Source organism: Bidens hawaiensis, unplaced genomic scaffold (genome assembly GCF_021521415.1).
Source record: "Bidens hawaiensis isolate Kalapana, Puna unplaced genomic scaffold, B.hawaiensis_p1.1 tig00000904_1, whole genome shotgun sequence".
NCBI classification, from domain to species: domain Eukaryota; kingdom Viridiplantae; phylum Streptophyta; class Magnoliopsida; order Asterales; family Asteraceae; genus Bidens; species Bidens hawaiensis.
In genome coordinates, this window is record NW_027491052.1 from 1,054,751 (window position 1) to 1,062,059 (window position 7,309).

The following is a 7,309-nucleotide window of genomic DNA, read 5'->3' on the forward strand; positions in this document are numbered from 1 at the left end:
TAATATTAAGATATATACAAAGAAAGAAAAGAAAACGTGTGAGAAAAATATGTGAAATTGGCCTACATAATTAATATTTGCAATAGATGGTAGTTGGACACGGAGTCTTATCCATTATAATTAACCTTGTGATAAAGACTGGCGGTTTACTATGTTCCAACCATCTCCGATCTGAAATCAAAACGAAAAAAATCCACAAAGAAACAAACAGTGTTAGCATCTTCAAATTCCAATGGCTATTGGTGAAGTATTAATAGGAGCATTCCTCACCGTGTTGTTTGAGAAGTTAGCATCTGGTGACTTGATCAGGGTAGCTAGATATGCAGGAATCTATTCGGAGCTTAAGAAATTCAGAAACAACTTGACCCTGATCCGAGCTGTACTTGTGGATGCGGGCCAAAAGCATGTAATAGACACATCAGTTCAATTATGGTTGAACAAGCTCCATCATTTGGCTTATGAAATAGACGATGTACTTGATGATTTGGCCACTGAGGCTATGAGGCGCCAGCTGAATGACGAATCTTATGCCACCACTAGCAACAACATGAGTAAGGTAGTAAAGTTCATTCCATCCTAATTTCATGCTCTTAAGTATGGTCGTAAGATGATTTCTAAGCTAGATGGGATTACAACCAAATTGCGTCATCTCGTTGAGGAGAAAAATCTTTTGGGCTTGAATAATAATGTTGAAATGCCAAAGAGAGCTAGTAGACAGTTGGAGGAAACTTCACTTGTTGAATCCAGAATTATAGGCCGAGAAAATGATATAGAAGCATTGTTAGGAAAGTTGTTGGGCAAATAATCATGTGTTCAGAACATTAGTGTCATGTCCATAGTTGGTATGGGTGGCATTGGCAAAACCACTCTTGCCCAGCTTTTATACAACCATAAGGATGTGAATGATCACTTTGAACTCATGTCATGGGTTTGTGTTTCGGATGAGTTCGATATATTTACAATTAGCAAGGCTATTTTTAAGGATGTTGGTGGGGATGATAGAAAATTTGAAACTCTAAATCAGCTTCAAGTGACCCTTAGGGAAAAACTTTCAAGGAAAAGGTTACTACTTATTCTAGACGATGTCTGGAATGAAGACTATAGTGAGTTGGAACTTCTTCAACGCCCTTTTAACGTAGTGGCTCCTGGAAGTAAAATTCTGGTGACAACACGGAAGACCATGGTTGCATCGGTGATGGACTCGGTAACAATTTATCATCTAGAACTTTTGTCAAATGAAGAAGCGGTTTCTTTGTTTGCTGAGCATGCATTAGGTAAACAAAACTTTGACTCGCACCCAACAATTAAACTGCACGGTGAAGGTATTGTCAAGAAATGTGGTGGAGTGCCTTTGGCTTTGAGAACACTAGGGAGAGTATTAAGAACAAAATCAAATGATGAAGAATGGGAGATATTGTTGAATAGTGAGTTATGGAATTCACATGATGGAAGTAAGATTTTTCCGGCTTTAAAGCTGAGTTATTATGATCTCCCACCGCATTTGAAACAGATGTTTGCATATTGCTCTTTATTTCCCAAGATTACATGTTTGATAAAGATGAGCTGGTCCTCTTGTGGATGGCTGAAGGGCTTTTGTATCAATCAAGTGACAAAAAGTCAATGGAGAGTTTTGGTCGCGAGTGTTTTGAAGGGCTAGTGTTGAGGTCTTTTTTTCAGCAATCAACCAAAGATAAATCACGATATATAATGCATGACCTAATAAATGACATGGCGATGAGTGTTGCAGGAGAGTTCTTTCTTAAGTTGGGTGACAAAATGGATATTCATTATAGGAATGATGCATTAGAGAAGCTCCACCACCTTTCATTTATTCGAGAACAATACGGAGCATATAGAAGCTTCGAGGCATTAAAAAAGTTTAGACGCTTACAAACTTTCATAGCTATGCCTGTAGCACGGCTAGATGCTTGGCAAAATTTCTTCTTATCAAACAAGGTGTTCATAAAACTACTCCCCCAACTGCAATTATTAAGGGTGTTAAGCTTAGCTAATTATAATATCACTGAGGTGCCACAGTCCATTGGTCGTCTTAAGCATATGCGGTACCTCAATTTTTCGAAAACCAAGATCACGTATTTACCCGAACAAGTTGGTGAACTTCATAATCTACAGAGCCTATTGTTGTCCGGTTGTCTTATGTTATATAGCTTGCCAAGTAGTACTATAAAGTTAACAAACCTACGACATCTTGACATCAATGATACTCCAAAATTGAACAAGATGCCGTTAGGAATGAGTAGGTTAGCGGGTCTACAAACTCTATCAAGAGTCATTATTGGAGGAGCTGGTGAATTCAAAATATCTGATCTCAAGGGCCTGTTAAATTTACAAGGTAAACTTTCCATTGAGGGGTTGCATAATGTGAAATACACAGTACACGCAAAGGAGGCAAACCTACATCAAAAGAAGGGAGTTTGTGATTTACGGATGGAATGGAGTGATGCCTTTGATGGTTCAAGGAATGAAATAACTGAATATGAAGTACTTGAAGGCTTAAGGCCTTTTGAAAAGTTGGCAAGCCTCAAGATTATGTACTACAAGGGAACAAAGTTTCCAAGATGGGTTGGGGATCCTTCATTTGTTTGTTTAACCCAACTTATGTTATGTGGTTGTAGAAGATGCAAGTGCATACCAACACTTGGACATTTGCTATCACTTCAAAAGTTGTTTGTTGAAAGCATGAATGTGTTGAAAAGAGTGGGTTTCGACTTTGTAAGGCCCCGAACCCGGTAGCCTTACTTTAGCGTCGGATTTACCATAAACACAGTTCTTACAAATCAGAGTTCATTAAAACTTTCGCGGAATATAAAAACTTTCATGAAACGTTACAGCAATCCAAAACTTGCCTTAATTAAACATTCTTGTCTTTCAAAATAAACGTCAATTACGTTAAAACATCTTGAGTCTTCAGATGCCAGTCTCCTATTCGCCCACCATGTGCCCGCTCAAGCTAGCTGTCTCATTCTACTCACCTGCGTGCATACTAAAAGTCAGCTACGCTGAGTGAGTTCTAGTTAATCGGACGCCACACAATACATACACATACATACATATCCGAAGATACATATCCATACTTAACTAGTTACCCTTCTGTTCTTCATACATACTTGCTACCATACATACATACATATCTACAATCACTAACCTCAATCTACCGAGAGTACGTTCATAGTCCGCCGTCTATACCTGTACTCAAGGTCGTGAACACGTAAAAGGTCCGCAGTCCTTACCAATGTTCACCATTCATGGTACGTGCAAGGTCCGCGGTCCTTCCCTATACCATCCCACTTCCACAACACGTACAAGGTCCACAGTCCTTCCTTATGTTGCAACCTAATTCATAGCACGTACGAGGTCCGCAATCCTCCCCTATGCTACAAATACAGCACGTATAAGGTCCACAGTCCTTTCTTATGCTGATGCCTATCTATAACACGTATAAGGTCCGCAGTCCTTAACTACGTTGTCGTCTATTATCTTTAACACGTATAAGGCCCACCGTCCCTATCTACGTTTACATCTATCATCTACGTTACTTATAAGGCCCGCAGTCCATAACTACGCTACCACCAGCCGAGTCTATGTCCGACAGAAGCTAGAGGGATTTGCCATCCTAACTTACTATGTCGAACGTAGAACTCCCAAACCATTCGTGTACCTGTATACACATACTTCACATATACAATAATTACATTATAGCATAAGAACACTCTAGGCGTTCTTTACATCATTCATTTAACAACCATACCTCTTGTCGATACGTGCAATATCCGAAGATCGTTCACGCCCCGACAAGTATTCATTTGTAATGTTCATACATCTTCGATATATAATATTCGTACCTTTATTTTTGACCTGACAGTACGCGCAATATCCGAAGATCGTTCGCGTACCGACAAGCAATCATTCATATCCATCACATATATCACATATGGCATACACTTATCGCTTAGGATAAATGTATTAACAACACATCGAGTATGCACACAGCCCCGAAAACAATAACAAGGAATGGGGCTAGAAACTCACCTGAACACGGTTACGTTCACCGTTAATCGTAATCCCTTTCCTCAGTTGTGCACGGCTGACTGTATAACAAGTATACATATCAATTAACTATCACTACTTATATCATCTTTCTAATCTTAATTACTACCCACAACGAACGGGGGTCCTGGGGCAGTCATCAGGCGAACTTAGCTTTAGGCAAAGTTAAAGCTTAGGCGAACTTAGCTTTGCAGGCGAAGTTGTCATCAGGCGAACTTAGCCGTAAGCGAAGTTATCAATTAGGCGAACTTGGCCTCAGGTGAAGTTACCAGCTAGGCGAACTTGGCCGTAAGCGAAGTTATCAATTAGGCGAACTTGGCCTCAGGCGAAGTTACCAGTTAGGCGAACTTGGCCGTAAGCGAAGTTATCAATTAGGCGAACTTGGCCTCAGGCGAGGTTATCGCTTTGAAGGCGAAGTTATCGCTTTGAAGGCGAAGTTACCCAGTTCGCGGCGAAGTTGCCCAGTTCAGCCACTGTTTGGTTTCTATCAACCATTTTGGCGATTTTAACACCCTTGTTATGGTTCGACATCACCCACTACGTTCCCCAACCGTTTTCGGTCGTATATATACTATAAAGCTTGGATCTTTAAACTTTAAAGATCAAGAATCATACCTTTTTGTGCTCGCTTGGATCTCGTTTAACTTGTTAGTCACAACTAATCGCTCACTCTCTCTCGGATCTTGTTCGTTCCTCTCCCTCGGCCGCTGGCGGTGCGTGTGGCGTGTGGTGTGTGTGTTTTGGAGTGTTAGAGGATAAGATGGAATGAATGATAGTTTAGGGTTTAGGGGATATTTATATCTCTTAAAGCCCATGGACCTAAGGCCCATTCTCATTTAACCCATCTCAATTAATCTAAGTCCATGATCCGCTCCTTACTAGATATTAAATAATTAATAACGTGAAATCACTAAACGTAACTTTCTTCATTTAACATTATAAATTTTAGGATGTTACAGACTTGGACCTAATAACTCTTGTAGTGGTACTGCATTTCCATCACTTAAAATTTTGGGACTTAGAAATATGCTAGGCTTGGAGGAATGGTCAACAAGCTGTGCAAATAAAATTAGAGCATTTCCTTGTCTCTGTGATATATCTATAATAAATTGTCCCAAGCTAGATGTTGTGGTAATTGACATAATACCATCACTTCAGGTTTTACATGTAGAACAATGTTCTGTAGCGGTGTTAAGAAGCACGATCTGTGCGTCTTCATCAATACTTAGGTTGACAATGGAGAATATTAAAGGACTTACTATGCTACATGGAGAAGTTTTGAAGTATCTTGGGGCCGTTGTACAAGTAGAAATTTTAGAGTGTGACGAACTGTATTTGTGGGAATATGAAATCGAGGCATGCAAAATTCTTGTGAATTTACAGAAGTTGGTAATAAGAGGGTGTGAAAAGTTGGTATCACTGGGAGAGAAAGAGGTGCATTTGAAAGATAACTTATAATATATTAGAGAAGTGGAAATTGAGGGTTGTCTAAGACTAGAGAGCTACAACTGTCCAAATAGCATTGAGAAGTTGGAAATGTACAATTTCCCTTCCGTAACATCCTTGTCTTTCCCAACAATGTGCAACCTCCCGTCCACTTTGATGAAGCTTCACATTTTGGCTTGCGATAATCTGCAGATCAGTTGGCTTTTTAAAAACCACTTGTCATCACTTGAATCTCTCGGAATTGCAAGAATGGCGAATTTGAGGTGGTTTCCTGAAGGTTTCTTAGTTCACCTCACCACATTGAAAATTCATGGGTGTGATACGATAGAATTCATTCCCGATCAAGGTTATGGTTTTCTTCCATTACTTTGCTTGAGAAACCTTGAGATCAGCAACTGCAAGAATATGAAGTCGTTTCCTCATGAGCATTTAGGAAGTCTCACATCTTTGGAAGAATTGTGTTTATATGACTGTCCAAGTATGACTTGTGGTTTTCCTTGTGGTTTGTGGCCTCCTAATTTATGTCGTCTAAGACTAGGAGGCTTAAAGAAGCCTGTATCAGAGTGGGGGCTGCAAAATTCTCCAACCTCACTTGTTCAACGGTCCTTACAAAATTCAGGAACGGTTTCATTTGCGAAGGTAGAAGGTACGAGCTACAGCAGCGATACTATTTCAGCATCTTTTCTTCTGCCACCATCTCTGACTTATCTAAGTATCATTGGTTTTATGGAGTTGGAGACACTTTTAGAAGGCCTGCAACACCTCAGTTGCCTTGAACACCTTTTTATTTCGTTATGCCCGAAGCTTAGAGATCTTCCGGAGACGCTACTCCCTTCGCTTTCAAGTTTGTGGGTGTCGTCTTCCCCAGCACTGAGAAAAAAGTGTAGTAGTAAAAAGGGCAAGTACTGGCCCATCATCTCCAAAATCCCTGACCTTCAATTAGATTGATCCAAAATTATGTCTTCTCCAGCAAGTCCATATGTTTATCTACTAAGTGTTAAACTACCAATTACCAGCTGAATGTGCTATTACCATTTCTGCAGTTGTTGGCTAATTCTTGTAATGTTTTTTTGGATATCATAAAGTAGGATATAGTTGGGAGATTATATAGTTTATAATAATAGTCTGTTTCAGTTAGTTTCTTGTTTTTTATTTTATTTTATTTTATTTTTTACTTTTGGTAGATGAACGATGGATGGCGAGCGGGGTTGATATCATACAGGAGTAGAACCTAGAAAGTGATTGTTGATGTTTATAGAGGAAATGCAAATGACTCGGTGACTGTTGCTGAATAAAAAATGATGATGAAACAAAGGAATTTGGTAGTAAGAGATCATTTGAGTGGGTCAAATTACTAAATGCTGCTATGGTCACACAATAAACACATGATTTTTTTATGTTACTACAAAGAATGGTATGAGTATCAATTACGTATGGTTAGGAACATATATATAAGATGTCAGTACTCTTTTGCAAATCCAACATGATAAAGATTTATGAGGTTTAAAGAAGCCCATTTATGAGTTACATTGATAACCGGTTATATATGTCTTCTCCTTGCACCCCAATTTTATAAAGACATATATTTCTATTATTCACGCGTACAAAAGTGATTTGTTGTTTATCTATCTGCAAAAATCAGTCGCTAAATTTATGCCTACTCTAAGAAATTTAGTTTTAACTATAAATAATCTGGTTATAGTTAAACTTGATTCTTTCAATTGTAAAGAGATGGCATGACTTTTTAATTAAGACTAACCAGGTGACAAAGCCGGTTGCGTTGTGATGACGCAGT

General features: G+C 39.1%; 1 pseudogene; it reads left to right on the forward strand.

Moving 5' to 3' along the window:
• Positions 1-232: 232 nt before the first annotated feature.
• LOC143545266 (putative disease resistance RPP13-like protein 1) lies at positions 233-6,462 on the forward strand (annotated as a pseudogene).
• The last annotated feature ends 847 nt before the right edge of the window (positions 6,463-7,309 follow it).